Source organism: Salmo trutta, chromosome 32, assembly GCF_901001165.1.
Source record: "Salmo trutta chromosome 32, fSalTru1.1, whole genome shotgun sequence".
Lineage (NCBI taxonomy): Eukaryota > Metazoa > Chordata > Actinopteri > Salmoniformes > Salmonidae > Salmo > Salmo trutta.
The window spans coordinates 2,967,585-2,978,402 of NC_042988.1; positions in this window are offsets into that span (position 1 = coordinate 2,967,585).

The following is a 10,818-nucleotide window of genomic DNA, read 5'->3' on the forward strand; positions in this document are numbered from 1 at the left end:
AAATGTGGAAAAAGTCAAGTGGCGTGAATACTTTCTGAAGGCACTTCGAGATTGGCTCTTCAGGCAGTCATTGGGTTGCTAGCCTTGTACGTAGCACGTAGTTAGCTCTGTATGGCTGTGTATATTTGAGTTTTACCCGTTAGGCTATTGTGCTTTCCTCTGGTAAACAACACACCTATGCTCAAGCGTGAAATCAGGTTTCACAATATACTAAAATAACTTTTCTTTATTATTTAAGTAATGTTGGAATGTAGATTGTTATACTGCACAATTTCCAATGAATGAGAATTATCTTTGACGTAACTCCTTGCTAACAAACCACAAAGTCATACCAAAAGTCGGTGTAATGGTTTATATGCATTTCTATTAAGTCTCTCTCTCTCCATTTTGGGGGAAAGCCTCATGGAAAAATATGGACAACCATCCAAATAACAAAGCAAACTCCCAGTCCAATATCCAAGAAAATATTTAAATCTGATCAAATCAGTCAAAAGTGATGATCCTAGTGAAAAGTACTTCTTTCTTTCACTTGACAGTTAGACGTGTGTAAAATGTAACAGTGTTGTATCAGCCAGGCATGCCTTCATCTTTGGTCATCTAAAATAGAAACTCCCCATTCATTTGAGCCATTCCAAAAGGGGGGGGGGGCAATTGATTCTATTATTGGGAAATATATAGAGTTCAACATATGATACAACTCAAGCAACAATTTGTAAAAAAGTATTTCTCTCAAAACATGAAATGGAATGGATATGTAGGAAAATTGTGCCGACAGATAGGGCTGCCATGCTTCTAGCTTACAAGCATTTCGCTACACCCGCAATAACATCTGCTAAACACATATATGTGACAAATACAATTTGATAAGAGCTGTTTGGTTTTCCCGAAAACAGGTATGCACACACACACCCAACACACTGTGACTTCAGTCTGTTTTCCTATGACCCTGTGAGGCAGCCCACTGGACAGGCCAATCAAGTTCTTTATCTTCTTTGTGGCAGGGGTGTGTGTTTGTACATGTACGTGGGCAGCCATTGGGTCCTACAGACAAGCCATAGACTGGCACTGCCCCTTCATGTCTTAGGAGGGGTGGGGATAGGGAGGGCACTTCAGTTATTACTCCTACATCTTTTAGTCTGTTTTTACCCCCTCCATCCTCCTTCCCCCATCCCCCTATCCAGAAGGGAGGGCATTTGAGTAATGTGGCGTTGGGCACCTCAGTTCGAGGCACTGCTGTTGTATGCGCTGGAGGTGGAGGGTGTGGAGCCCGATGCCAACGGCCCATGTCCGGTGGCCAGGGCCTTTTGGAAGGGGGGCATGAGGAAGGGGTCTTGGGCCAGCTGCAGCACGTCGATGCGCTCCTCCTTGCGGTAGGCCTGGTAGCGGCGGATGAAGGCCTGACGGAGAGAGAGAAAAAGGAACCGAAGTGAGATATTTATTTGTTTTTTAGGGGGTAGATCAGCTTTAATATACATAGAGATTGTGGCTTCCATCAATGTAATTGTCTGCATCATTTCCAATCCCCCAATAGATAGATAGATAGATAGATAGATAGGTAGATAGGTAGATACACACACACACACACACACACACACACACACACACACACACACACACACACACACACACACACACACACACACACACACACACAGTACCAGTTAAGAATTTGAAGACACTACTCATTCAAAGGCTTTTCTTTATTTTTACTATTTTCATTGTAGAATAATAGTGAAGACATCAAAACTATGGAATAACACATTTGGAATCATGTAGTAACCCAAAAAGTGTTAAACAAATCAACATATATTTTAGATTCGACAAAACAGCCAAGCTTTTGCCTTGATGACATCTTTGCACACTCTTGACATTCATTTAACCAGCTTCATGAGGTATTCACCTGGAATGTATTTAATTAACAGGTGTGCCTTGTTAAAAGTTCATCTGTGGAATGTCTTTCGTTCTTAATGTGTTTGAGCCAATCAGTTGTGCTGTGACAAGGTAGTGGAGTTATACAGAAGATAGCCCTATTTGACAAAAGACCAAGTGGGGTGGCAGGTAGCCTAGTGGTTAGAGTGTTGGGCTAGTATTGAAAGGTTGCTGGATCAAATCCCTGAGCTGACAAGATAAAACTCTCTTGTTTTGCTGCTGAATAAGGCAGTTAACTCCCTTTTTTGCTGTCATTGTAAATAACAATTTGTCCTTCAATGACTTGCCTTGTTAAATAAAGGTTAAAAATAAACAATTATGGCAAGAACAGTTCAAATAAGGAAGGAGAAATGACAGTCCATCATTACTTTTAGACATGAAAGTCAGTCATTACGGAACATTCAAAGTTTCTTCAAGTGCAGTCGCAAAAACCATCAAGCGCTATGATGAAACTGGCTCTCATGAGGATCCCCACAGGAAAGGAAGAGTTACTTCTGCTGCACAGGATAAGTTCATTAGAGTTAACTGCACCTCAGATTGCAGTCCAAATAAATGCTTCACAGAGTTCAAGTAACAGACGCGTCTTAACATCAACTGTTCAGAGGAGACTGCGTGAATCAGGACTTCATGGTCGAATTGCTGCAAAGAAACCACTACTAAAGGACACCAATAAGAAGAAGAGACTTGCTTGGGCCAAGAAACACGAGCAATGGACATTAGACCGGTGGAAATCTGTCCTTGGGTCTGATGAGTCCAAATTTGAGATTTGGTTCCAACCTCCGTGTCTTTGTGAGACGCGGAGTAGGTGAACGGATGATCTCCGCATGTGTGGTTCCCACCGTGAAGCATGGATGAGGAGGTGTGATGGCTGTTACCGACAAGTGAGGTCTCGAACTAAAACGTACATGAACACACTTACCGCTGGCTACTATATGGAGACAAACAACAAACATTTTTTAATGAGCTGTGAAAAAAAGAGTGAACTTTTTTCCAATGCTCATTAGACTGTCCCAAGCCAACCCCAGTAAATAAGCCATGTTGTATATGGTACATTCCACTCTCTCTTTCTTCTTGTATGTGTAGGCTACCACTGTACTGTACAGGGGGTCCTGCGCTTTTTCTGGGACAACAAGTTTGACCATGCCATGGTGGCCTTCCTGGACTGTGTGCAGCAGTTCAAGGAGGAGGTGGAGAAGGGAGACACGGGATTCTGCCTGCCCTACAGGTCAGTCAACTAGTCTAGCAGACATCATCGAATTATAATTGTAATCAGCTATGGATTATGTCGAGAGACCAAGGATTAAGCTGTCAAAAGCTGACCAACTTCAGTTATGTGTAAATTTGGTAATTTAAACAACTAAATTAATTAGTTTATCTTTCTTCATTTTCCCAATTCATAAAAAAATCACTCCTTTTCATATTCAGATTTGACAAATACGTTCCCTTGTTTCTTAATATTTCATTTATTCTACTTTCCTGCACTAGTAACACATCAGACAGAATGATTTAGCTGAGTATTTGAATTTTATTTTATTGAGGTGTTTTATACAGGTGTTTCTGTAGATTTGAGGAACTGCTGAACACTGTTGGTTTAGACGTTTCTGTATACAATACTGCCTCCTAGTAGTACTGCCTCTTATTGGAACCCTCACAGATTCCAAGGTAGAAGTCCTATTTTGGGCAGCAGGTGGTTTAGCAGTCACTGTATGTCTGTCTGTTCATTCCAAAATACAAAAGAGCGACAGACTCAGGTCCCTTGGTGCATCAGACCACGGATCGCTTCACGTAGCCAGCCAGTTCAGTGCCTTTGAGCCGGTGCTTGGTGGAGTCATAGACCCCCCGTCTAGAGCTCTTGGAGGAGAGCTTGGCACAGATCTCGCTGTGCTTCTCCAGGCGACTAGGATCAAAGCACCGGCCGCAGTGCTCACACTGCTTCAGCTTGGAGTTGGCTGCACTCATCCCACATCGACGTTTCAACACCACCTGAATGAATGGATGTTATCAGATGGGCCAAATAATGGGCAGCTGGGCAACAAAGACAAGATATACAATATGTACAAACCAGATGAGGCTGATGGAAGGAGCTCATTGTAATGGGCTCATTGTAATAGCTGGAATAGAATAAAAGGAACGGTATCACACACATCAATCACATGGAAACCACGTTTGATTCCGATCAATTCATTTCATTCCAGCCATTACAACGATCCTATCCTCCTATAACTCCCCCCATCAGCCTCCTCTGATACAAACGCACGTGATCACCAACACTACACTAGATCAACAGTTAGCATGGCTTTGGAATGTCAAGCTACTTTAACTGTCTGTCCTCCTTTTTCTCTTCCATGTTCAAACCCTTCTTGACTTCCTTTGGTTTGATCACAGTGTATCTCGTGGCTGTCTGCTTTGGCTTACTTGCCACACTGCTTTGTTCTCCATTTCTCCTCACCTCTTTATTCCTTTCTTCCTCTTCTTCGTTATCTCTTATCATCTCCCATAGGTCAGAATCCACCTTCATTAGGCAAATCTCCTGGATGAACTTCTCCACCTTTTTTCTCAACCGTTCTTTTGCGTTTTTCTCCTCCAGAGCCTGAGCATCCATCTTGGCCCCACTTTTAATCAGTTTCAGTTCTTGGGTGACACTGATCAGCTTGGCCTTCATATATGCCATCACCTGCTCAGCCTCTGAGTTAAAGACGTCCCATACCATCTCATCGGGGCATGGCGGTAGATCCTGTACAGTTAGGTTCTGAGTCTTGAACTGAACGTGTTTCATCACAACCTGCCTTCTGTACTTTGAAGCAGCAGGACGAGGGCTGCCCTCTGGTCTGACTGGCTGGAAAGGCTTCTTCTTGGCATCATTGTTTGGCACAGTGACTCTGGCTCTAATGGGAGGAAGTGGCATCTTGGCGACCATATTGGCTCCATGGACTGCCTTCAATGGCTTGGCACTATGGAGGTAGATGTCTTTCTCCACGCAGGTTTGATCCGTCTTGGTACGGATGGGTTGCAGTGGCATCCGGATGGGAGGAACACTAGCCTTCCCTGACTGCTGAGATGTTGGAGCTACATGCAGTCCTTGACTCTTCCCATTGCAGATGGACCTCTTTTTCTGCAGTACTGGGATTCTGGAGGGAGGATGTGGTTTCTTTACCACAACCTTCAAACTGGCAAGTCGCTGCAGAGCACCCTTTCTTTCTTCAGTCAACTCCAGTACTGGGATTCTGGAGGTGTTTAAACTGTTTTGTTTGAAAGCTGGAAGCTTCTCAGTGGCCTTGGGCTGAGATGGCAGGGCAGGCTGAACGCAGTTGCTTCTGGCAGCTCCAAAGTTCCCTGTTAAAGCATTATCTTCCTGTAGCGGCCGCAAGAATCTCCTCATCATCAAGGAGATTGACAGTGGCATTCTTCTAACGTCGTTCTGCAACTAAGTTTTCGTCTAGTAGCACTTTCTATATTTTATGGTGATCTACTGTGTTAACTATATCTCAGGAGGAATCTGCTAGATTGTCTTGGATACTAGTGTTCTATTTTCAGCAATCAGACACCGGAATGTTCAAACAGAACATTTGGAATTTATTGATCAGTTGTGACATAATATTTAAAACAATCCCTTATTTTAAGTGTTTCTAAAATTCCCTATGGGGAGAAATGAATGGTGGAAATACGGTTAGAACCCTTTCCTTGTTTGACCGCTATGTTTTATGGGTATTATGACTCATACTGTGGTACTCTATTGTACTTACACAAATAACTGGAGTTGGTCAGCTTTTGACAGCTTAATCCTTTGTCTGTGCATGATCATTTGCCTCCAACTAGTCACTAGCATGAGAAATCTGCAGATTATTTTGTTTTAGTTTACTGGCCTTAGATTTTTTTTTAAATGTGGGTGTTAGCAGTTGTAGATGTTGCACCAGTTTCTTTCATACCCCTCAAGAAATAAACACTTGGGGGTTTGAGTTTTAGCGCATCTTTTTCTGTTATGGTTCAGGATGGATGTCGAGAAGGGTAAGATTGAGGCATCGGTGGCTCCTACTCCATCAAGACCCAGTTCAACTCAGAGGAGCAGTGGACCAAGGCGCTCAAGTTCATGTTGACCAACCTCAAGTGGGGCCTGGCGTGGGTGTCGTCTCAGTTTTACAACCGATAGAGGAGGAAGATGACGACTCACCCTGGATGTGCCCCTTGACCCTTCTAAAACCACCATTTTGTCACAATGTGTGACTCTCAAAAGTTCTTCTTCTACAATGCTCTCCTTGCTTCCCTATGATGTTTTGAGAGGGTGGGGAGAAGACTGGAGGAAGGCCTTTTGAGATTCACCACTGGTGTGAGTTCCAATCCAATAAGTCTTGTTTCCTTGTTTGATTTCCATATTGACCATTTGAAAGGACAAGATAAAACCTGTTAAATTGTACACATTCAAGTCCGCCTAGACTCATAGATGTTATGAAGGGAGCTATCTGAGACTTTTGGAGCACATTCAAGGATTGAGTCCTAATGGTAGGTAGGTAAAAAAAACTAACAGACATTGAATATCCCTTTGAGCATGGTGAAGTTGATAATTACACTTTGGATGGTGTATCAATATACCCAGTCAGTACAAAGATATAGGCATCCTTCCTAACTCAGTTGCCGGAGAGGAAAGAAACCGCTCAGGGATTTCACCAGAGGCCAATAGTGACTTTAAAACAGTTTAACGGAAATGATAGAAAACTGAAGATGGATCAACTACTGTACATCATAGTTACTCCACAATACTAACCTAAATGACATAGTGAAAAGGAAGTTTATAAAGAATAAAAATATTCTAAAACATGCATCCTGTTTGCAATAAGTTACAAGTAATACTGCAAAATTTGTGGCAATGACATTGACTTCATGTCCTGAATACAAAGTGTTATATTTGGAGCAAATCCAACAACAAATAACTGAGTACCACTCTTCAAATTTTCAAGCATGGTGATGGCTACATGCCTGTCATCGTCAAGGATGTTTATGATGAAAATAAACTGAATAGCGCTAAGCACAGGCAAAATCCTAGAGGAAAACCTGGTTCAGTCTGCTTTACAGACACTGGGAGATATTCAACTTTTAGCAGGACAATAACCTAAAATACAAGGCCAAAGATACACTGGAGTTGCTTACCGAGACGACATTGAATGTTCCAGAGCGCCCTAGTTAGTTTTGACTTAAAACTTCTATGTGCTAGGTGGGACGGTAGCGTCCCACCTGCGGGACACAGCCAGTGAAATATCAGGGCGGCAAATTGAAAATCAACAAAATGTCATAATTCAACTTTCTCAAACAAACAACTATTTTACACCATTTTAAAGATACACGTCTCCTTGATGTAACCACCTTGTCCAATTTCAAAAAGGCTTTACAGCGAATGCAAAACATTAGATTATGTTAGGAGAGTACATAGACAAAAATAATCACGCAGCCATTTTCCAAGCAAGGACATGTGTCAATAAAACCCAAAACACAGCGAAATGAAGCACTCACCTTTAACGATCTTCATCAGATGACACTCCTAGGACATTATGTTACACAATACATGTATGTGTTGTTCGATAAAGTTGATATTAATATACAAAAACAGCATTTTACATTGGCGCGTGACGTTCTGAAAATATTTTGCCTCCAATACTGCCGGTGAATCAGCACAACAATTTAGAAAAATACTCATCCTAAACATGGATAAAATATTAAACTGTTATTCAAAGAATTATTTATGATCATTTCCTTTATGCAACCGCTGTGACAGATTTCAAAAAAGCGAGTCCTGCGCTCAGAAAAATACACCAGGCAATACAGATACCTGCCATTTTGGAGTCATCTAAAATCATAAATAGCATTAGAAATGTTCACTTACCTTTGATGATCTTCATCAGAAGGCACTTCCAAGAATCCCAGGTCCACAATAAATGTTGTTTTGTTCGATAAAGTCCATTATTTATGTCCAAATAACTCCTTGTTGTTTCGTTCAGTAAGATACTCCAAAAGTAGGAAGCGTGCCAAAAATGTCACGACAAAAAGTTAAATTTACGTTCGTTGAAACATGTCAAACGTTGTAAAACATCAATCTTTAGGGCCTTTTTAACTTAGAACTTCAATAATATTTCAACCGGATGATTGCAGTGTCTTGAAAACCGTTTTGGAACACAGCTACATCCTGACGTGAACGCGTGTAATTGTGGCCTGTCATTCTCTCGGTCATCAGACTCAAGGAGGTCTTGTTCGCTCTCTATTGACTGCAAAAGCCTGAAACACGTTCTAAAGACTGTTGACATCTAGTGGAAGCCTTAGGAAGTGCAAATTGAACCATAAGTCACTGTATACTGAATAGGCCCAGTCTTGAAAAACTACAATCAACTTCCTGGTTGGATTTTTTCTCAGGTTTTTGCCTGCCATATGAGTTATGTTATACTCACAGACACCATTCAAACAGTTTTAGAAACATCAGAGTGTTTTCTATCCAAATCTACTAATAATATGCATATTCTAGTTTCTGAGCCAGAGTAGTAACCTGTTTAAATTGGGTACGTTTTTCATCCAGCCGTGAAAATACTGCCCCCAAGCCCAGACAGGTTAAGAACTGAACAAGTCAATTGCAAACAACAGCTTTCACCTATCCAGTGTCATAAGATATGTGCATATGAAGGAAAAGACACAACCAGAAGCCACTTAGCTACCAATAGGTGCACTTCTTTGCAAGGCATGGAAAAACCTCCCTGGTCCCTTCATGCTTGCGATTAACAAAGGGATTGAAAACTTACTGACACAATACTTTTAATTTATTCGTTTTTAAAAACCTCTAGAAACATAATTCCACTTTCACATTATGGGGGACTGTGTGTAGGCCAGTGAAACTCAATTTAATCCATTCAACAAAATGTGGAAAAAGTCAAGTGGCGTGAATACTTCCTGAAGGCACTTTGAGATTGGCTCTTCAGGCAGTCATTGGGTTGCTAGCCTTGTACGTAGCACGTAGTTAGCTCTGTATGGCTGTGTATATTTGAGTATTACCAGTTAGGCTATTCTGCTTTTCTCTGGTAAACAACACACCTATGCTCAAGCATGAAATCAGGTTTCACAATATACTAAAATAACTTTGCTATTATTTAAGTAATGTTGGAATGTAGATTGTTATACTGCACAATTTCCAATGAATGAGATTTATCTTTGACGTAACTCCTTGCTAACAAACCACAAAGTCATACCCAAAGTTGGTGTAATGGTTTATATGCATTTCTATTAAGTCTCTCCCTCTCCATTTTGGGGGAAAGCCTCATGAAAAAATATGGACAACCATCCAAATAACAAAGCAAACTCCCAGTCCAATATCCAAGAAAATATTTAAATCTGATCAAATCAGTCAAAAGTGATGATCCTAGTGAAAATGACTTCTTTCTTTCACTTAACAGTTAGACGTTTGTAAAACACAGGGGCGGAAATCCCGGGGGGGACACGACCTCTCCATCCTGGGAAAAATATGATTTGTCCCCCCCAATATATCACTGAAACATAACTATGTAATTTAAATAATATTAATCATACACAATGAAAGCAATTGTGCTGATTATAGACACTCAATAGCGCGTTTTTAAGTTTCAAAAGATTGCGACCCCCCCACCCTTTGCCTCACAATGGTTTGATCCACTGCCAGTTCCTTAGCTTGCTAGGTAACAGAGAGGTCGTATCTACTGTCTGAAAGGCACTCAATGCACGTAACTGACGTGAGGTTAATCCAGTCAATCGAGCACACACACTAGCTGAATATGCAGAGCTAGCGCGCAAATATTAACTATTAAGCTAGCTAGTACCTATTCCATTTATGTGGCGTCGTCAAAGATGGAATCTTTGCTATCGTCAATTTATTCCAAGATCAGCATGCAGATGATGTAAGTTAGTGCTTCAAAGTCCCTGTGATAAGGTTAGCGATAAACTGAAATCCAAACTGAACAGAACTACACTCTCTTCTACCATTGTCTTAAATACACTGCTCAAAAAAATTAAGGGAACACTTAAACAACACATCCTAGATCTGAATGAAAGAAATAATCTTATTAAAAACTTTTTTCTTTACATAGTTGAATGTGCTGACAACAAAATCACACAAAAATAATCAATGGAAATCTAATTTATCAACCCATGGAGGTCTGGATTTGGAGTCACACTCAAAATTAAAGTGGAAAACCACACTACAGGCTGATCCAACTTTGATGTAATGTCCTTAAAACAAGTCAAAATGAGGCTCAGTAGTGTGTGTGGCCTCCACGTGCCTGAATGACCTCCCTACAACGCCTGGGCATGCTCCTGATGAGGTGGCGGATGGTCTCCTGAGGGATCTCCTCCCAGAACTGGACTAAAGCATCCACCAACTCCTGGACAGTCTGTGGTGCAACGTGGCGTTGGTGGATGGAGCGAGACATGATGTCCCAGATGTGCTCAATTGGATTCAGGTCTGGGGAACGGGCGGGCCAGTCCATAGCATCAATGCCTTCCTCTTGCAGGAACTGCTGACACACTCCAGCCACATGAGGTCTAGCATTGTCTTGCATTAGGAGGAACCTAGGGCCAACCGCACCAGCAAATGGTCTCACAAGGGGTCTGAGGATCTCATCTCGTTACCTAATGGCAGTCAGGCTACCTCTGGCGAGCACATGGAGGGCTGTGCGGCCCCCCAAAGAAATGCCACCCCACACCATGACTGACCCACCGCCAAACCGGTCATGCTGGAGGATGTTGCAGGCAGCAGAACGTTCTCCACGGCGTCTCCAGACTCTGTCACGTCTGTCACATGTGCTCAGTGTGAACCTGCTTCATCTGTGAAGAGCACATGGCGCCAGTGGCGAATTTGCCAATCTTGGTGTTCTCTGGCAAATGCCA